Here is a 22,499-nt window from a genome sequence, read left to right as displayed (position 1 = left end):
AGGCGGAAGCGGCCTGAGTCCTTAAATCATCTGAAGAAAAGCCCCCTACATTGAACTGGTACAAGAAATGAAAGAGTTCAGTTGTGTTGGCCACTGGCATTTCAGGACTTAGTGTTAAAGTAGCCAGTGTCATTCCAGTAAGATAATTATATTGTGTGCCATTAAATCCTCATCTGTTATATCTCACTTGGCTAGAGACATCCATCCCTTTTGCAATCTTCTCATCTCTTCAGGAAATTGCTCATGTTTCCTTCGATCTACTTGTGCAGATAACTATGGCTGTCACCCTTTAAATGCCCTTCAGTCTTCCTTCTGATAGAGTCCACCAACACCCCAGTGCCCCAGGGAGCTCTCACTAAATTAGGAGACTGCCAGTTCTCTCAAGTCCTTGCCTTGGCACATGCAGAAAGACACAGGGAATTACAGATGTGGAGAGGAAAGGGCTTCAGGTTCACATCCACAGTGAGGCCCAGAAAGCCATCTCAAAGACCCTCATTGCTCATTTTGTCCTTCTAGGTGTTTCAGATGGTGTGTGTGTGTGTGTGTGTGTGTGTGTGTGTGTGTAACATGCAGAGGGCAAGTTCCAGGGGCAGGAGCAGGAGGCAGGAGTGTGGTTCAGGTCCTCTCAGCTGATCCCCTCGGGCTGGCTGAGTCATGCTCCTGCCCCTCCTAGTGGCCTCTGCTTCTGTACCTCCACAGGGATTTGCTGACCCAGGGACGGACATGTTGGGCAAAAGCCTCGCGAAGGAGACAGTAACTCTGACACAAGACTCAGACACTGAGCACAGAGCGTGCCGGGTCTGCAGGCAAGTCGGCACCTTGTGGCAAACACACCTGTTCTGCCTAGGATCTGAAAACTGCGCCATTCAGTTCAGACAGGTGCCAGAAGGACCCTTGAGTAAGAGTAGCCATGGAAACAGCACTCCAGCTGTCACAAGAGGTATGCGGAGCATCTGAAAACTACCACTCAGGGGAGGGCAGGAGGGGCCGCCTGGCAACCCCAGGCAGGTGAGCAGCGGTGCCTCGCAGAGACTCCTGCCCACCTCTGAGTGCAGACCCAGGCCAGAAACAAGAAGCTGGGCCTTGGGCTGGGCTTGGAGGCCAACAGATCCACAGCTGCCCCTCCTCTGCAAGGCTCTGGAGCCACAGAGCCTCAGGTTGAATCTCAGACAGCCTTGGCGGCATGGCATGCCTGCGGGACAGTGAGCACTCATGTATTTATTTATTTGCTTTATATAATTGCACACACAGCATGTGGATTCATTGTTGTAAAACCATAACTATGCAGAGGAAAGTTTAAACTTGCCCTCTCTTCTCCTAATCCCACTGCCTCTGAGGGGTCAGCTCGATGAACTGCTTCATTGCAGTCTCTCAGGCCTGTACTTGCTCTTCCTTTAACAACTGTCCCCACACCTGTGATGAGATTGTTAGATGAGTTGGTCATTAACAAGGAACTGTATACTGCATGCACATTACAATATTCAGGACAAAGAAAGGTCCGGGGGCAACTCCAGCTTGACCACTTCGCTTTATTTGCATAACTCCTACGTGTGGAGCCATAATGTACAATACTGTACAGTACCATCAGTGACAGTGCTGTATGACAAGATGTACCATAAAAAAGGGACACTGAAGCTCTATGAACAAAATGTACTGAGCCATATCCAAAAAAGACAGTCATACATCTGAACAGTTCAGCATGCCCATAGGTCCAAACAGTTGTTAAATAGGTCGCTAATCGGCACTTTCTTCATGGAAGGCTGATGGGAAGTGCAACGCTGTGCACCCTACATGTGGACAATCTGTCCCACAGGTTCGTGTGATCAGTACAGGGTATTTTAAATTAAAAATGACATACAATCTCCCTACTGAAGTACCCTTCTGACTCTAGAAGAGAGGTTCCCACTGGCCCTGATTTTTCATTTACAATTTCTGTTGTACTATCAGGCTGATTAAAGTAAATTATGTAATTCAAAGCACATATCAAATGACAATTAAGGGGCCAGGAAGATGGCTCAATAGAATAAGCACTTCCTTGGCAAGCGCAAGGGCCTGAGTTCAATCCCTGGTTCCACAAAAAAGAAAGAAAGAAAGTCTATTCAAATGACAATTAAATTTGTTGAAGAATTGTAACCCCATTAGAAACCCAGTTTTATAATCTCTAGAAAGAGTAGGGTTTTTTTTGTTTGTTTGTTTGTTTGTTTTTGTTTTTCTTTATGGTACTGGGGATTGAACTCAGGACTCTACACTTCCAGGCAAGGGCTTATTCTACCGAGCTGTCTCCCTGGCCCCAAGAACAGTTTTCACAGTAAAGATAAGTTCAATATTCAACTCCATGCATCCCTTCTTTTCTCCAAATCCCAGGCTCACAGTACACACCAATTTTTCGCTCTCCTCTTCTGCGTAGTTCTTCACCACCACACTCCCTTGCCTCCAGCCTGTCTTCCTTCCACAGATGGCCTCTGATCTGCCATAATTTAGCAGTTATCTGCTATCTGTAAGAAATAAGTCTGTATATAATTTTTGTATTACAGGACTACACCTTCCTAGAAATTGAAGGACCCTTTCTATTACTCAAAATGTGACTGTCCTACTAGGCTTTGTACAGCACATGGCTCCAGTGTATCTGTTCAGGGTCATTTAAGTCCACCTTATGCCAGGTGTGTCGGGCACACCACAATCCAGGACACGGGAGACTGAAGCAGGAAGCTCACAGGAGTTAGAGGCCAGCCCAGTTAGTGCGCATGGTCAGCTCATAGCCAACCTGAGCTGCACAGCAAGCCCCGTCCCAACACAAAGCCCCACGTTTCCCTGTCTTCCCTAGACAGGCCATGGTGCCCAGCCAAGCACTCATGCTGCTGGGCACACTTACACTGTCCTCCTGAGTGCTGAACGCTGTCCCAAGTCTCGCTCTAGACAGCCACAGGCCCCCATGCAGACGCCATGTCCTCTGAAGATGCTGCCTCTCTCCACGCTCTGTCACTGGTCTACACCACTCTCCCTTTATCTCTTTCAAAATACAGACTATGGTTTCTAATCTTCTGGTAGCTCACTTGCTGGTTGTCTGTCTTAATAATTGTTCAGCTCTCTGAAAGTGTGTCCCTGGTCTACATATTTTAAAACGTGCATATGTAGCAACTGGTCTCATCCTGCAAATAGTTGGTACTCAAAGTCCTCTTGAAAGAGTAAATCACTTCAGAGATTGAGTGTTCTACCACGTTTGCTGGATTTCATTACACAGTTCCTAGAGTTCAACATTCACTAGGGATTTTACTTGAGTGATCAGAACTGAGATTTTGATGCCCTGAATCCCTGAGTATTATGGTTTATATGAATAAAAGTCACTTACTTCTCATTTTTCAATTAGGTAAAATGTTCCTCTCCATTCATTAGGACTACATTTACATTTATGACAGTTGGGCATATCATCAGAAACCTAACTGATATCACTAATGCCTGAGAAACTCAAAGGGAATTTTCTGAACCAATAAACTATTCCATGATTAGGTACACATCTTTCATGCCAAACACTTATCAATTCCAATACTTAACGCCACTCTTAAAGACATAGCTGATATTTTTTTCTCTGTGCTATTAGACAAGAGAATTATAAACTAGGACATTGACCTAATCAATATTTTAAAGGGCTTCCGCATCCAGACGCAAGGACTTGCCTTTGCTCGATTCTTCACGGTCCGCTGTACCAGACAGTAATAACAATTAGCAAGAGAGCTTATTAAAGGTCCAACATTGAGTCACCATGGGTAAAGAATTGGATTCCATTTCTTCAAAGTTTCCTCTTGCCAAGAGCTCCTAATTGCTTTGAGCTCTAAAAAATTCCATCTGCACCAACATTTCCCTGGTGGTGTGCCTATTTTGAACATACGGTTTGAAATTACTTATGAAGAAATTGTTTAGAGAAGTAAAATGCAGCTTCTAACAGCATAAATATCTCTTATTTTTTTTAACCATTTAAAGTTTCTCAGGCAGCCAGATCATAAGCAGGTAGCGTGATTCCTCTGAGTTAGTAGAAAACTGGATTCTACATCAGGAAAAGAAGGGCTCCTCGCTCGGAGACAGCCATAGTTAGGCTTTTGTTCATCCTCTTCAGAACCTGGAGCTGGGCTGTCATCAGACTTTTCTCCAAAGTGTCTTCTGTGGGAAAAGGGAACCGGACACGCCAACCCCAGAGGAGATGACCGCGCCGACGACAGCCCGGTCGCAGCAGGAACGCCGCGCGCGCGTGGCGTGCAGGGCGGTGCACTCTCTAAGCTGGCGTCTTGGAATTAGCCCGACCACGCGGCGGCCGTGATCACTCCAGGTTACGAATGGAAAAGCGAAGGCTCCGCGTGCCTCGCCCCGGCTTCCCGCTTTCCACCAACGCAGTCCCGGCGCGCTGTCGCCGGCGGCCATTGCTCGTGGACGCCCTGAGCTGACCCGCACGCGAAACACTGCCTTCGCCGAATCGAGCTGCACGCGTGAGAACAGGATCATGCATCTGCTCGGGCAGGGAGGCTGCCGTCAGCGCCGGGCCGCCGCTCACCCGGCCGCTCCCGGGCTGATCCGCGTCTGCAGGAACCAGCCTGGCAAATCAAACCGACAGGCCGCTGTCCCCTCGCGCTTCACACCCGGCACGGGCGCACCTGTCACTGCCAGCCCTGCTGGGCATAGATGAGGAGAAAACAGGCTGTGTAATTATGGGGTAAAAGCCGGGAATCGCTGACTCGTTCATCAGGCAGGTAACTATCAAGCGAAACAGCGTGGTGCCTGGGGTCCGAATGCGTCAGCCGCGCGTTCTGACGTCTGCCTGCACAAAGCACGACAGATTACTTAACTGCTGGAATCTCAAGTTCTTTATCTATAAATTAGGTTGGTAAGATTTATCTTCAAGTCTAGTGTGGATTCCTGTTAGGTAAATGGAAGCGTGCAGGATACATCCTTAACAGTGGCATGTCTTTCGTGTCGCAGACGCCCCTTGGGCAGGCCAGCAGAGGCCCCTGCAGACAAAGAAAAGCGACTCGGCGGAAGGAACGTATCACAAATCTCACCTTCCTGGCTATGGAAAATCATGAGGCAGCAGCAGCCTCTGCCGGGCATGCGTAGCCTCTCCCCAGCACCCCAGAGACAGGGACCGACGACCCAGCAGGCCTTGCAGCATGAGGGCCAGGGGTGCCAGTCCTTGCCTTTCCAGGGTGGCCAGAGCGTCACCCCAGATCCCCGCTCGTGCACTTTCCTGTCGCTCAGATGTCAAGTATTGGTGGGGAGCAGTTAGGAATTCAATTTTCAAACTGTTTTCTTTCTAACAGCTAAATTTTTACATAGAAATTGGGTTGATGCTAAGTTTACCATATGAAATGTACAACTGAAGAAGCCTAATGTATTTGTCAATTAGAAGACATTTTTTATGTTTATTACTTCTTTTATAAAATGAACACGATAGGCTGGCAATATAAGCAACTAACTAATATAAGGGATCTGGGGTGACGCTCTGGCCGCCCTGGAAAGGCAAGGACTGGCACCCCTGGCCCTCACGCTGCAAGGCCTGCTGGGTCGTCGGTCCCTGTCTCTGGGGTGTTTCAAATGCACACAGGATGATTTTCACCTTGAATGTTTGCCTCCTCCTGCTCATCCTGAATACTGACCCGTGTCCTTGGTGACCCCCGATGGGTGTTAAGATTGTTTGTCATCAAGAGAAAGTAGGTATACTAAACATGAGACATCAATTTAAAATAATGTCTTCAATTAAACATGCCCAATATTGTGGCACCTCTTGAAAAGTCAGCAGTAATGAATAATAGTGAGGGCATATTTCTAGTTTATTTGCTAAATTTATAGCCAATAAAAACAAAGTTTTCTTTCACCATGACTAAATAACCAAACAAAATATTCATTCTTAGTAAGTAACATTATTTTCAATTTCTTTGAGGGAAGAAAAAATATTATCATCTTACAGAGTTCAATTTGTTGACTGTTTCTCTCTTTTGGTTACATAAAGCAAATGCTTGAATGATCAGAAATTAATCTAGCGTTCACCTCCAAAAGGATGATGGCTATGATGACAGCATCTCCCTGCGGCTAAAACTAATTCAAAAAAGGGCATTGTCAAGTAATGGTGAAATCTGGATGTGACTTAAGCTTAAGATGCGATAGCAGGGGCCGGGGAGATAGCTCAGTAGAATAAGCGCTTGCCTGGCAAGCACAAGGGCCTGAGTTCAATCTCTGGTTCCAAAAAAAAAAAAAAAAAAGAACACGATAGCAAAGCCACACACCCAAGGCAACCGCGAGGGCGCCGTTCTACCCCTCAGCAGTGAGAATCCATCTCACTGTCTTAGCCTGTGGTGCTACCCTGAGGGGCCGCAGACTGGGTTGTCAACACAAAGGGGAGGTGTGCGACTCACCGCGCTGGAGGTGGAAGTCCAGCGTCCAGTGCGGAAGCCTGGCGCCTGCTGTCTTACTGTTCCGTCCTCAAATGCTGCAAGAGGGAAGACAAGTGTGTTCCTCTCCCAGGCCTGGCTCGCTCAGGAGGGACTTTGGAAAGCTGAGGGAACAGGGAGCAGGGCCAGCCCTGCTGACCGATCTCATCCCTTCCTCCAGGGCAGGCCCTGACACCATCTTCCATTTTGGAACTCTTTGTTGTGAAATGCATAGAAATCACTGTTTTGGTGCCAGGACTCCATGCGGCAGGGCTGGGGGCGCTGTGAGAGCAGCACAGGCCGGCCTGTCCTCGACACCACCTTCTCCCCAGCACCTCTTAGTCCCTCGTCCCCAGCTGCCTTGGTTGGGGGTGATGCCTTCAGGGAGAGTGTATGTCACTGTGAGAAAACATGTCAAAATAATGAGCTGTCTACTCAACACAGAATGGCTACACTGCAGGAATTCCTTGAGTACCCTAAAATTATAATTTTGATTTTGAATATTATTAAAATAATATAATTGTATAAAATGTCACCTAGACTTACATTAATATCTAGCCAAAAGCTATGCCATTTGAATGTCTTACGTTTAGAAACGCTGTGTTCCTAAGCATGTTGTATCTGAGATGAACAGAATGAGTAAACTAATAGAAAAGAGCGTCTGGGAAATCGTACTTCACTGCTAGTACGTACCTCGCGCTTGCCAAGTGTGCGTGGCTGCGCGATGGGGGCCGCCCTATTCCTACCGGCTTTGTGTGAAGCGCTACGGTGGGTGCCTTGCGCCGTAAGCTTGTGCAGTCCCGCTGTCAGTGTTGGTGATGACATTCCAACTCAGCGTCTCACAGGTGTGCCGACATGCCGCAGCAGACACTCCACGCCCACCGTCTGTTTGTCAGGTCACTGGTGTATTTCTAGCGCTTAGGTAAGAGCCAGGTGCGGCACAGCAAGCTCTTGGTAAGTACTCCATAAAGAAAGTGAATGTCTTAGGCTGGAAAGGCAGCCTGACGAGGTCACTAAGTGCAGGAACATTTAACAATCCTCCGTGGATTCTCGTTGGAGGAAGAGCAGTCATCTCCATTTTGGCCTGATTTCCATGTGTCCCTGGGTACAGAGCTGGCTGGGCTTTTCCTCAGCCCCTCAGCTGGCTCTAAGCAGTGCCAAGCAGCCTAGAGAGGCGCTGAGGGGTGGCCCTTGGAGCCAGGCGGCAAGGCCGCGTCGGCCTGTCCAGTAGCTCCCAGAGAACTGGGAGCCGGATGGGAGGGAGAGCCGCGTTCCCTGCTGCCGGCTGGAACCAAGGCTCGAGAGAAGAGGTCATGACCTCCAGGGCATGGAAGGTCACACGTCGGAGCTGAAGCCTGGACCCCAAAGCGCTAGCTGCTCCCTCAACTGTGCCGTGCAGACTGCTCGCGCTGAGACCCTTCTCTCTGCGTGCTGCAGAGGTGATTTCGGGCTTCCTACCCAGCCCAGCTCGCGGCCCTCGGCACTGCTGCCCCTCGCAGGCACTCATGCCCAAGCCACTCCCTTCTTCACAAGTTAGAAAACACTGCGCTCAGTCCTGGGCCGAGGCCTTTGTTCTGGATAGCCGCCACCCTACCTGGACTCAGGACCCCTCGGCTCCCATAGCCTCAAGTACGCCTTGGCGTCCATCATGTCATGGGCTGCACCGGAAGTGGTAGATTGGAATTAATTTGCTACAATTCCAATAACTTTTCCATGAGATTAGAAATAGGAACTTCCTGGGCCTCCAGGAGGAGGATGGGAAGCGCTCCCTATAATCCTCCTTGGTGGAAACATTGCATGGGAAAGCAGACACAACCTAGCACGGCAACTAGCGCTTCTCGTAGGGAGGAAAGCTGGCTTCGATGGTGGCATGTGTGTATATTCTGAACTGCCCCTACGCTGACACCAAGAATTGTTGGGCTGGCATTTGAGGAATAGAACATGGAAGATGTTCTGTCCCCTAGACAAGTGGCCATTGCACTGCTCCAAGACCTCGATGGAAAATTGTAATAATAAAACGAGGCAAATGACAACTCCACTTAGAAGAGCACAGCTCTGCTATTTGGAGGAGTCTAGGGGACAGAATAGTGCTCTGATATCTTGAGATCAATGAACCTGAGGTAATAGTGACAGTGTTGGCTGCAAACTTCTAAAAGCACTTGGGGCTGGCCAGATAACTCACCAGACTAAAGCACTTGCTTAGGCAGATGCAGGGACCTGGGTTCAATCCCCAGCATGCTGTGCCAGTCCTGCCCTAGGGCGCAGAGACAGTGATTGAGACTAGGTGTGGTGGCGCATGTCTGTAATTCCAGTGCTTGGGAGGCTGAAAACAGGAGAATAACTACAAGTCCAATCTGTGTAGTGAGACCCTGTAGACCCTATACTTAAGACTTTTTTTTTTTTTTTTTAGAAAAATGTGCTTGGGAGGAGACTGCAGTAGGGGGCATCTGGGCTACTGTAACTGCAGCCATCCACTTCAAACACTTACTAAGCACCCGTGCTGTGTATACCTCATATTAGTTGCTAATTCTATTAGTAAATTAAGAGAAAAGATTAACAAAAACCTGGAGACAATTACCGACTGCAACAAGAGTGATAAAAGAAATTAAAAATAAATTTAATGAGATAAAGTACAATTAGAGTGATTTCAAATAGGCTGCCAAGAATACCTTTCTCCAAGGAGATGAGAACAATATAATGAGAAAGTACCAGCCAATCAAGATCTGAGAAAAGAGCGTTTCCTGCAGAGGAAATAAAATGTACCCAGAAACCTTTTGGAACAGTGTTTCAGCAGGCCTGATCCAGCAATAAGAATGAAGCCTGGGGAGGGAGTGAGGGGAGGGTGGCTGGGGTTGAGCCCAGAGGAAGCCAGGGCTGGGCTGTGCAGCCCCGTGCACACCCAGACCAGCACATGGTCACTGGAAAAGCTCAGTAACCTCACAGGCCCTGTGTGCCTGCCGGCCCAGAACCTGGCCTCAGAAGGGCCACCTGGGTCATCCATTCTCTGAACTCGCTATCTGCAGCTCCTCATCTCCCATCTCATGATGATTCTGTTTCTGATAAAGGAGGAAAAGGAGAGAAATAAGAAAAGAATGTGGAGGGGCTGGCTTCCAGATCACAGACCCGGGACTCCAACAACAGGATGAGGCAGTGCTCGCGGACAGGGCCACATGGCCCCGTGAGTACTTCTGTGGTATGGCGCTCACTGCTATGGACGGCCCCAGATCTCGCTGAAGCTCCCTTACACAGCCGCCCCACCGTCGCAGCAGGTGCAGCCCCACTGCTGCACAACCACGGTTAGCGCTCGGCCAGCAGGCACCTCCAGCCCTGTCCCTCTTCACTGTGGCTTTCCTCGCTCCTGCGCCCACTCTCAGCCACCAGCTCAGATGGGTGGGGGGCCCAAGGTGGGGACAGGACCTCTCCCTTGTGAGGTTCTCCAAAACACTCCCAACTACAAAGGTTTCTCACAGACCGAGTTACTGCTTGGGCTTGAACACATATTACTGGTCAGGGAGAAATCAAGGGGTTGTGCAGCACGAAGAGGGGAGATGCACGTCTGTGGGAGGCTCAGTAACTCCGGGCCTCCAGTACCACAGGGAGGGTCTGAGGCCCGGGGGCAGGAGTGTGTTGCCAGGCTTCCAGGCCACATACGCTGGCTGGAGCCCTAAGACCGACTGCACAGGCTGTGGCAGCCAGGACTGGAAGAACACAGACAGCTGGGCCAGGCCCCACTGAGATCCCAGGTCCTCTGTGTGAGTCCACAGCCTGCATCTGTCTGCTCTTCTGGGAAAAGGGAATGTGAGGAGTATTAACTCCCTAAAGTTACTCAGAGGATTAAATGAGTTAATGGATGAAAACTGTTGAGAAAACCATCTGAGCACTGAGAACGTCCAGCAAAACTTGGGTCTTTGCTGTCTTACTTTGGTGGCGGCACAGCATGGCTGGGTCTGTGGGACAATGTTTGCACTCCAGTAATTAAATAGGCCTGCCTTTGGCATCATCAAAGTGGAGAGAACGCCCACCTCAAGCTATTTTAGAATGGCCAGGACCTCTCTCCACAGTGAGACAGGTCCGAGCTGAGTCACAGGAAATGCTCACTGCGTCACAGGCTGGAGTCTGAGAAAAGCCTCATGCTTTCTGACTTCATCTTGAGCTGTCTGCCAAGCTCAGGGCAGGGTTTCTTTATTTCCTCTTGAAAATTCCCTAGAACAACTTCTATGTGGATCATCATCCAGCTGATACTTAAATTTTGCCATGCAGAAAATAAATTTAAGGTTCTTATGTAACACGGTGGCCTCACAGTCACTAGATGTGGCAGCTGGTGCAGGTGGATCGGCGCTAGCCTGGGGGAGCAGCTGTGCCCTGCCTTTTCAGTAGCGCTAGACTCTTCTAGCCCTAAAATAACCCAGCACCTTTGAGGCCAGTGTCCTAAGTCTTCACCAAGCCTGATGGTGAAAACTCACCAAGGGGAAGGCACACCAGGGCCCGTGCTGTCTGCTAGGAGCAGGTGTGGGCAGCGGCGTGGGCACTGAAGTCCTGGGGGTGCAGCTGCAAGGGGTCTCGCCAAACTCCAGCCACCAGAAATTACTGGATTTTTAAAATTCTGAAAGAAATGCTGACAACAGGGGATATTTCCAAGACAAAAGTAGCCCCAAGTATGTCACTCTCTTAATTGAATGTCTCCAGTCCCGCTTTTCCCTGTGTTCTGGCCTCACCTCCCCCACAAGATCCCAGCCCACCCCACTTCTCCACCAGGACCCAGGACCCCCAGGACCCCAGCTCCAAGGCCTGGGCCCAACGACAGCATCTTGCACTGCTCTGGGGTAATGGAGTATGGCTCTCGGAGTTCTACGATCTTACAGGTCTGAAATGAGTCCAATACAAGGGAGACTCGACTTTCTGTCTGGTGACCCAACCCTCAGGAGCTCTGCCTGGCTCCCAGCCTGTGATACTGTGGCTCAAGCTGCCCTAACCTGCCCAGTTACAGGAAATGCTCACTGGCGTGAGCTCAGGCTCCCCCAAGGGCAGGCCCATCCAGCAGAGCCCTCCTCCCTCCGGCTTGCGCTCTGCCTCCTCACCTCAGCGCCACGGTCTGGTGTCCTTCATCACTGTTCAGCCTAAGTGTCCTTGGGGCAGTCCTGAAGGGCTATGCTGTCCCAGGCCAGGGACTGTGGGCAGTTGTGTTCTTGACCTCTGCCATGCTCATGCAGGTGATGAGAGAGGACGAGGCACAGAGATGTGCGAAGGTACTCACTTCCAAAGAGAAATGGTCCATTACCATTTCCACTGAGCTGTTGATTAAAATTAAAATTTTTAATTTTTGTTTCTCTGATTATTAGTAAGTCTTTTAGTATTCTTCATAATCATAGAATCAGAGTCTTTCATTTTTACAAAAGTAAACACAATTTAGGAAAGGTGATGAGATTGGCCAACTCATGAACCACTGGCTTTTCTTGCTCTCTGGCATGAAAGGGTAGGAAAAAATTCCCAAAGCACCCGGTGAGAGTGGGGAGGTATATGGCTGCAGGTCCCTTGGACTCAAGTAAGCATGAACTTCGGCGCTGATAGGTCAGTTCATTGCCTGTACCAGAAATGACGTGAAGGTGACGTAAGACTATAATATTGGTGTTTATAATTAGTATCATTATTTACAATGTCTTGTAAGCCTAAATGTGCTTCAGACCATAAGCTAATATTCTTAACAGTGACACGCTGATGGTGGTGGGGCCACCACTGCTAGTTATCAAGCATAAATCATGGACCAGAATTCACTAAACACTCAGTGCCTGTTATCCCTAATCTTCATCAATCCCCTACGAGCTGTTTTGCACATGAAGCAGTTGAGAATCTGACATGTAAGTAACCTGCTGAGGACTCAGTGCTAGTAGGCATGCACTAAACAATTAATTCTGCAGTAGGAATGTCCCATTGTTAAGATAACCCACAAATACTCATCTACTATTTTATAAAATGATGTGAAACACTCTCTTGATGCGGAGAAAGACTAAGTGCATTTTGGGTCTTCTAAACACTTGAAGACATCTGCACAAGACAAAGTAGAAATACACTTTTCATTCTGAAGTAAAATGTCCCCCTTCTTTGCAGTTGTGCTTTTCTATTTCTATTGGATGAGGGAATGAAACACAATATGCTATCACACCCTCGGCTCTACGTACTTTCAAAAGTGTGCTAACGTAATTTCAGCCCTGTTTTGGGGTTTTGCAAGGGAAACAATGTCATACAGGACAGATTTTACACTATTATTTGATAATGAATCATCCAAAGAATCATATACAAGGGTGCAGGAAGCCTGTTCACACACCACAGACCAAAGAATCCAGCTGAGGGCCTGGATCCCAATATCCTGCATGAGTCCAGCTGAAAGCCCAGAGCCCATAACAGCGCTTCCCACAAGTCCAGCTGCAGGCCTGGAGCCCAACAAAGTCTCACGCAGGCCTGCTTCACAGATCTGTGCTAGGAAGGCCCAAACGTCAGCCGTGGAAGCTAGAAAGTCTACGCCAGCAGGATGAAGGATCTGTGCTAGCAAGTTGAGGAACCTGCACTGGAGCTGGGAAGCAGTGCTCAAGGTAAGCACCGGAGCTCCCCCAAAAGTACCCCAGCTGTCCTCTGCGACAGTGAGGTCCCAAGCTCCTCCAGGGATGAGGAAAGCCAAGTTCCCGTCAGGAAAGCCAGCACAACAAGCTTTCTGTGAGGCTGAGCTGTGCACCGCCAACCTCTCCCAGCCAAGGAAATGTGGGCCCAGACGAACCTCTCCTCCCTTAAACTGCGTGTCTTGTAGTCTGTCCCAACAATGAAAGTGACAAAGAAAATGACCTGGGACAGGGCCTTCTCTTACCAAATATAAGTTCTTCAAGGGGAGAATACTTTTTTCTGTCACCCAAACTGAACACATAGAAATTTGGTCAAGAACCCTCACTAAGTGGACTCAGAAAACAAAGACTTAGAATTGAAAATTATTATGTACTATGATTTAATGGGAATTATTATTTCAGATTTAGAGTATGATAATAGATTGGATCTCAGTGGATCTTAAATTTCTTCCATATTGAATTTCTCTGCACATTCCTACAAAAATAAAGCACCACTTGTTGAGTAAATGTATGGTTTAGTCTAATGTGTCTCCCAAAATCTCATGTTTGTGGAAGGTGCCTGGATCTCAGGTGCGGGGTGGTTAGTTATCAGCACATCCACCCAGGGGCAAGCTCCTAGCTCATCCTTAGCAGGCGGCCCTGGGGTCCTTAGCCTGCCCTTAGCAGGCAGCCCTGGGGTACGACCAGTGGGGGCTGTTAAGGAGAATAAGATTACAACCAAATCTGCTTTAGGAGCAAGCAAAACCAAGGTGAGATAGTCCAGCTCTCATCACACTACTCTGGTCTTTCAAATTTAAAGTTTCAGAGGAACTGGTCAGCTCTGCACTTGGAAGGACTCCAGCAGCAAAAAAAAAGACTTTTGCCCTGACTGTGGTCATCTCCCATGTTGGAGATGTCAAGTGCCTGGGTTTCCTTAAAATGGGCCATCAGGACTTCGACTATCTCACCACCAATCACCAAACTCACTTGGGTACCAGAAGTTACATAAAATAAACTTTAAGCGCAAGTTCCTGATCATGCAGAGTTAAGACCTACGAAGAAAAAAATGATCTGCTGCTGGTCTATTGGAAAGAGCAGTTAATGCTTAAAATTTTTGCTTCTCCTTTTTAATTCTTTGTAACTTTTTTCTTTTTTTTACCAATCTTGCATGTTTCTATCTGGTGATCTAAACAACTAATTTGAAGACAACATTATGCAGCATAACCATTGTGAATTCTTATTATTTTTCAATGAAATTGTGCATTGTTTCTTTTTCTTTTTTTTTTTACTAATTTTTGTTACCTTTAAAAGATTAAAAAGGGGCTGGGGAGATGGCTCAGTGGAATAAGTGCTTCCCTGACAAGTGCAAGGGCCTGAGTTCAATCCCTGGTTCTGCCAAAAAAAAAAAAAAAAAAAAAAAAAAAAAAAAAAAAAAAAAAAAAAGAGGAAAAAAGATTTAAAAAAAAAAGAAGCTGAACAAGTTTGTTCAAATGCTTCCGCAGTGAATCTTTGGCTCCACCCATGAAATGCATGGCCGCGGGAATGGCCTCCACAGCATCAGCTCTCCTGGCTGGCCGAGGCCATCTCCATGCCCCTGTAGTGCTGACCTGTGGTCATGCACCTGCCTTCAAGTCCCCGACGGTCAGGAGCCACTCCCCGGGTTCTAGCCCAACCTGAGGGCTTCACTTACACGTGGTCAAGAGCCCAGCTTCACATAGAACCACGCTCAGGGGAACCGAGAAGGCCTCACAGAGGAGTTTTGGAGACACAGTTCAGCTCATAGAATCACATAATAGGTATTTAATTCCTGAACAATTCACTAGCTTTGTGAATAAAGAAGTATGTCACCTAGGTGGACACAGATGTTATGATTGATCATTGAACTGGTGACCAAGGTTCCTCTAGTTGATGCACAAAAGAGCTAGATAATATTTGAACTGATGAACTCCATAGAAAAATGATAGGATAGGATCTCTATTATGGTGAAAATAATTTTCAAATTTAGAGTGTACATATCTACAATCAAAATTTTTTCTATTTATTGTACTTGAAATTCACTGTGTCAGGAAGTCTTCAAAAACACTTTGGGTCTAGCCTCTTTTTTAAAAAAAAAATATTTTATTTTTTGCAATACCAGGGACTGAACTCAGGACCTTGCTCTTGCCAAGCAAGCGCTCATTCTACTGAGCTATCTCTCCAGCCAAAAAGACTTTGGAGGTCCGGTGACTTCAACTATTGCTGAGAGCTGCTGTTAACGATCCATCTATTTTACTGCTCTGTCTCTGTGGTTCAGTTTCTGTAGTACGTGCTTTTGCAGGAAATCATTTTCTCTGTATTCTTAAACTTCTTGCCATATAGTCTTTAGAGGTATGCAAAGTTATGTAAAATAATCTCCTACGATTTTTTTTTCTTCAGATCATCCTTTTATTGAAATATTTCCTTACGCTCCTTAGCTAGCTAGCTCTCTAATTGCATTCTCCCTCAATCTTAATGCCAATTTTTCTCCACTTGGGCAACCTGGGATGCCACCGTTTCCTCGGTCACATCGTACATCATAAACTTTTTCTTTTAGTTAGCCTTTCTAATGCTTTTTCTTTTGAATTTCTTTCAACACAGATTTTAGTAGAAGTCTTAAAATAATTACTATTGGGCTAATGACAGGCTCATGGAGACTAGGTTTTAGGCCAAGGCTTTAGGCCTAAGGTTTCAGGCCTTACTGAGTGCAGCGATCCTTCTGTGCTCCCCTGCCCTGAGCTCCTCCCTCCCAGCCTCCCTGGCAAAGCTGAAATCCTCACAAGGCCAGAAGCAGAGGCGCAGGCGGCTTCACCGCGAAGGGACCCATCAGTAAGCGTGCGCCTGTCTACACTTCCACCCTGCACTGCCGTCCCGCGGGGGACGTCCCAGGCCCGTGTGGAGCTTTGCCTGGTGTCACTAGATTCTTTCACCCAACTATAAGAGAGTTGGACAGAGCCAAAAGCAGTTCCTAGCCACCGATGCCAAACAGAAAGCATGCCTAGAGGCTGAAGGCAAGGCCAGAGCAAGCCTCCTTTCTCTAAGATAATTGTGTGACTTGTCTCTATGTCTCTATTCACATCATCTGTTTCATGCAACAGTTCTTTTAAAAAATCCAACAAACTTCTGTTTATATTAAATTTGTCACAAGCACTGTGATAACATGAAAATTCTCCAGCACCTGCGAGTATTACCTTTCATTCCAGAACATGAATGGTAACCTTGTTTGCCAAAGGTGGTTACGGATGTCATTCAGGCCTCTGATTGTGCCTGTTGTCCAAGCTCTGCCTCACAAGACGGCGTGTAATCTTCGCACCTGCCCAAGAAGCAAGTGTCCAAATCACCTGCAGCTCTGCGATTCCTTCTGTCACAGCTTCTCCTTGCACACCACAGGAACTGCATGTTAGTTCAATCTTCCCTCTGACCCAGAATTCTTATATGTTAAGAATGGAGGTCACAGAACTATGGGACATCTAATAAAATGCCCTGAAAAGGTACTTCTATCAAAAAAGCCATGCAGTTCCTGAAGTTCTCAGATGTCCTGAACTCATGACCTCAGCCTCATGAGCCCCTTCTTCACCTGTCTCAGCTTCCTGTGCCATTATGGTTTGTATCTAGATGTCCTGCCAAAGCCTCGTGTAGTCAGACCTTTGGGCAGGGGTCAAATCTAGAATCTAGAATGTGTGATTGATTTATAGTGCAATGCTGGATTGAGGTACTGGGATTATGGGTGGGTGATTGCTGGATCAGCCACCCAATTGGATTGGCTCCACCCTAATCATGGCAGATTGGACACAATATCATGGACAGAAAGTGGCTTCTCTCTTGCTCTCTTTGCTTTTGGTGTCTTCTGCCACTATGAGTGGCTGTTCCTCTGCCACATGCCACCCAGGCTTGGCACAGCAGATTGTGGACTGAGACCTCTAAAAACAGTGAGCTAAATAGACCTTCACTCCTTTAGCTTCAGGTGTTGGGTATTTTGTCTTAGCAATGAGAAATGTAACTAGGACAGTGCCCTGTCTTCGTCTTTCTCTAGAATCAGAGTTTAATCCCTCATTCGGTTCTCCACCCCTGTCAACCACCTCATTAACCACAGGCCAAGAAAAACATTCAGAGAAAAATACCTGAGCGACCAAACCCTGGCCACGATGCCGTGGGGCAGCCCCAGCACTGGCAAGAGCCGAGCATGGGCGCCGCCTCCCGGTTTCTGGTTCAGTGACATCAGGCGGTAGCCGGAAGTCCACCAGAGTGGCTTATTTCTACCACAAAAATCGGAAAATGTTACAGAGTGGAGGCCACAGACGCACCGCATCGTGAAGCCCAGCACGTCGCACTTCCCACAAGTGCTTCTGCCCCGCAGCCCCCATCGGTGGGCTCCTGCTTCCTCCCACTCCGTACCCTGCCCGCCTCTACAGGCTGCGCATCATGACTCCAGTCTCACGGCGCAGGCTCCTCAAATGGGCGTGCGCCCTGCAATTCAGAAGGCACCAGTGCCAAGAGAAGAGCTCCTCCGCTCAGAGCCGCCCTGCGTGGTTCAAAGCTAGTCTTCAGCACTGGCTGTGCCAGGCCCTCTCTGAGGCCCACTCACGCTCAGCCCTACTCTGAGATCCAGTACCGCCACTTTACCCTGCTGTGACGTTCCACAAGTGCTTAATGAGTGTTCGTTTACTCAGGGCCTTCTCGCACTGATGACATATTTCTATCTGTTGTAAGTTTATTGTGAACTCCCAGGCAAAGATTGCATTATTTATTTTTGGTTCTCCACGTTGAGCCACCAAACTAAGTATGGAACTTTTCACATGGGTCAATAAAATCGTGTTGGCTTTAAGAAAATCATTTCTGTATAATGTAATACCTCCTTTGATTTTCAATAGAGCCCCAGGTAGCGAAGCCAGAATTTATTTCATATATATATTCCATTTAATATTCACCTGAGTTGGGGGCACGATACACAGCTATTAGGAAAGCGGAAGCGACGTCCGTGTCGGACCCCTCTGTCTTTTCAGAGCATGGAGAAGTACTTCCGGATCGTTGGTCTCTTGAAGGCTAATCTGCAGCCTACTTGAATGCGTGCTGTCAGCCTCGGTGAGGACAGAGTTTGGTAAAACAACTTTTCAAAGCCAGCTTAAGGATCTATGGCTTTGCCGAGCTTTGCTGGGTGTCAGCAGGTCAGGGTGTCACAGCTTTTCATAACTCATTCCTCACAGCAGTCAGGAAGAATGGATGTTTCTACTCCCAAATTCCCAAAGAGGTAAAGGAGGCAGGGAGCTGTGTGCGTGTCCACATTTAGCACGCAATGTGCCGGCCTGCGCACCGTCGCCAAGTGTCCGTGTGGCACTTTACCTGCTCAGGTGACCTGCAGGAAAAGTGACCTTCTGCTGGAACTGCAGGTGAACAGATCTAAAACCTGGCAGTGAGCCGAGCGCTCAGAATGAACCCGGAGCCTGGCCCCAAGTCTTGGAACCGTCCACAGTGAAATGTGGCTTATCTACAAATGGGCAGAATATAATGCCACCAATCAGAAAAACTGCCTTCCTGGGGAAAAGAACACCCATTGGCAGGCAGGGAGCTCCGCCCTTGGGGCACGGCCTTCAGGGTGAGCCCTGTGGTCTGGACAAGGCACTGGCCTCTGGCTTCCTGCTGCCCAACCCATCTGCATCCTGCAAAGACTGTAGATTCATCACTAAGATTAGTTTCAATCACATTATCAAAGGCTAGATGACATTTTCACAGAGCCAAGCTATTCTCCTGGAAATGTCAGCATTTTGCCACAAATCGTTTGCTACCTTCATGTTTTGCCAGAAAAGCGGGTCAGCACTAGCACCCATCTCCCAGCCCCGTGAGCACCTAGGCACGCAGCATAGTCCTCCGAGGACTGAAAGCCCCTTCTCTGCTCCCTCAGATGCTGGCTGGCTGCACCACCCCAAGCTACAGTAGGATTCAGAGGAATCCCACCTTAACTGCGGTCGCTGCTCAGCAAGCCCAGGCGACTAACAACAGCTGCCAGCTTTCGGGGCGTGAGTGGATAAGCGGGACGTTCATTTTAGTGATAAAATATCTAAGTGCCAGGCGTCCTGTGCCACTGGGAGCCTGAAATCTGACCACGTGGGCCTTGCCTCATGCGCCTGAGGGGCGTTAGTGGACAGAGCCTTGCTGCACCACGACACCCAGCGTGGGAGGGCGGGAAAGAAGCCAAGCGGGCGGGAGGGGCCGACCCCAGAGCTCGCAGAGCAGCGCCCGCCCTGAGCGCGCAGGTCCTGACCCCGGAGCCCGGAACACGCCGATTCACACAGCAGAGGGCCTTTCCGGGGGGCTTCGGTTGCGATGTGGACGTGAGATCACGCTGAAGCGCGGAGGGAAGAGCCACGGAGGGATGGATGGAAGGCATCGCGGCGGCGCCGCCCGAGCACTGCGGAGGAGCGGAGGTCCGTGCCAGCCCTGGGGAAGGGGCTCCAGGCTCGGGGCTCTTCTGAGGTGTCAGCTCTCCGCGCTGCCTTTGGCCATCTGTGCAGGAATGTCCCCTGTGAGTCCTCCGGATCACCCAAGCTTCTTTTGCTTTCCGAAGGACTAGCCGGCCTTAACTGCTCAGCAGCTGCTTTGCTTCTTTGGCGTCTTCCTGCGTGGAGCCGCAAGTCCTGTCAGTGCGGAAACGTGTCGTCTCCGCTCTGCCCGCCCCCGCACCTGCACCACGCGCTCTGCAGCAGCCCTCGGAGACGCTGACCCGGCGGGTCCTGCGGCAGCAGCGGGCGGGAGGGCTGAGCCCTCCTCGGAGCTGCCACCTGCCCGCGTGTGTGCAGAGGGCCGCAGCACCCGAGGTCAGCTGGGAAGCGTCCACGTCATGACTGGCCTCCAGGCAAAACATGCCACTGACAGGTGTTCTGACGTTGGAGGTGGCAGTTATCACAACTGTTTTATGTCAAAAATAAAAATCTTTTTCCAATATCAACGTAAGGGACCCAGACCAGAAGCACAGAGACACCTATAAGATTTCTACCTTAGCCGCAGGGACCATGCTGAGCGCGTGGACCAAAGCTGGCCTGGACAGCGACAGGAAGGGCCGCCAACACAACCCCGGGAGCCAACCGTTTTCTTTACAAGCCTTACTTTAGGCAGAAATGCAGAACATGTGTTAATTAAATAATTTTGTTAGTCCTCCCTTCTGTCATTTTTTAGCTCAGTAATCTAGATTTCTAGAGAAGTTACGATGCTCAGAGCTCTGAGGACATGATCCATACAGAAAGCACTTCACAGATTTAGGTTACCCAGAAGCGAACACCCTGATAGTCCTGCCAGGGCAAACTGCTTTCCATTATCAGCAAAAATGAGGAAAAAGTACAAGGTTTAAAAATTGGTGTTAGTCATTGGACTGCTGTCCCTAGATCGGTCATTCTTACCACTACAAAGTAGTATTTTTGTTATTTAAATTTGTTATGTGCTGCTCCGGAGAGAGCTCAGTGGCACACGCACCTGCCTGGCAAGTGTGAGGTCCTGACTTCAATCCCGGTGCCAATAAACAAACAAACAAATAAACAAATAAAATTTGTTATGTGGTTGATTTTATCTAAAACAATATTAAATCAGCCTCCTCCTTACAAAATCAATAAAATTACAATTTAGAGTGCTATTGTGTTTTTCTTTTTCTTTTCTTTTTGGTACTGGGGATGGCGCTCAAGACTTGACACCTGCCAGGCAGGCGTTTACACCGCTGAGCCTCCTCCCCAGTCCTACTGTGCTCTTCTAACAAGTATCAAAATATTAGTAATGACAAATGGTACTCGGTCTGTCATCTGAGATCATTCCATCATGTCAGCACCAAGGCAGGCAGCAGAGATGACTGTGTCTGTATGAATGAGCCTCTATCAGTGGAAATCAATTTGCAAAAGAAGTAAACACGAGTAAGAACAGGGGAAGGCAGGGAAGTCTCACCACCACTGTTCATGCGCAGCGCAAGCAGAAGCTGGTTTCTTTTCATGGAAGCAGTGACAGGCAAGGTCACCAAAGCTAGAGGCTCCCTCCCCCAGCGCTCCGTGTAGCAGCCCAAGTTCCTCCCGCAGAGACCGTTTGCCATTAGCACCCGGAATGAAGAAAAGAGCCTTTTTTTTTTTTTTTTTTAAGAAATTTGCATTAATCTTTAGGCTGCTGGCTAGCCTGTACGAGAATGCTTTCTCTAAGGAAATCCTAATTCTTCAACTTACTTCTAGGCCAGATTTATTTGCACACAATTTTGCGACGTTCTTGTTACTGCTGCTTCATTTTGTCCTGCTGTGTTTATGGACCTGGGGGTATGGCTATATCAGAAGAAGCTCAAATACGGGGCACCTGGATGCCTGTAATTCACCAAGGTGTGTTGGGTTGTAAAGGTTTACTACGATGTTGCAGAAAGCATGTAAACAGCCTTAAATCTAGGCCAGCTGGAACTTAAAATGTCTTTGTGGAATTTTCTCAATATTTCAAGCCAATAAAATACAAAATTAATTGAAGATTTGTAACCACTAGTTTTGCACATAAAGTGATAAATTCATATAATTCAGCAAGTGCCAAGTTAGCTTCATAATTCCTTTCAGTCTAATGTTGTCCAGTGGCATTTAATGAATGTCTGTGGGATGAATTAATTGGATTAAGGGCTCCTTTACCAACCACTGTCCTGTAACCAGCTAATACATAATTCAGCAAAACCTCAATTACTTCCTTGTTCTCTCAAATTCAAACAGTTTGAGCGTTAATTTATCATCTAAATATTACATTTTTTTAAATTGTCAAACTCCAGTAGTGTAAACAAGGAAACTAGTTAATTGGCTTAAAAGTTAAAATCACTCAACTGCTTGGGGGATTTACAAAAAGAAGCTACCTTAATCACATACAGTATTCTCAGAAAAACAAAAGGGTAGGCTGATACTCAAAATTTTCTTCAGCTTCTAATTTTTATGAAAAGATGTTTAAGTGTATGTATAAGAATTATCAATATCCATAATTTAAAATATTTACATAATTAAATATACTTGGAAATATTCAAAGATATGTATACATACATATATAAGTATAATATATAATACCCTACTAAATCCTCTGCCTGATAATTATTTTATCTTGTTTTGTTTTGTTTTGTTTCTTATAACTCAGATTTTCTCCATGATTTTTAAACCCACGTAATAATCCAAAGAAAGGGAAAGATGCACAAATAGGTGAATATTATTTCGCTATGTTATATAATAAATTATTTGCTAAATTAGAAAGAGATAGGGAGGCTGAGATTGGAGGATTGTAGTGAGTTTGAGACCAGCCTGGGCTACAAAGTGAGCTCAAGGCCAACCTGAACTGCATAGTGAGAGCCTGTCTCAAAAAGACCAAAAGACCGGGAACCCCCAGACCCAGTCCTAGGCCAGGTCTGGTGAGTGTGTTGAGAGCTTCCTGCTACCCTGCGCTGGTGGGACCAGTCCCAGCCCAAGCGCAGCATAGGCAGGACCCTCTCCCATCCCCTCGGGCC

General features: G+C 47.8%; 1 pseudogene; it reads right to left on the bottom strand.

The window, feature by feature from the left end:
- Positions 1 to 22,499, bottom strand: part of LOC101580959 — a 65,533-nt pseudogene that overhangs the window by 1,978 nt on the left and 41,056 nt on the right.

This window comes from Octodon degus, unplaced genomic scaffold, assembly GCF_000260255.1.
Source record: "Octodon degus isolate 3935 unplaced genomic scaffold, OctDeg1.0 scaffold00148, whole genome shotgun sequence".
Lineage (NCBI taxonomy): Eukaryota > Metazoa > Chordata > Mammalia > Rodentia > Octodontidae > Octodon > Octodon degus.
This window is presented reverse-complemented; position numbering and strand designations above follow the sequence as displayed.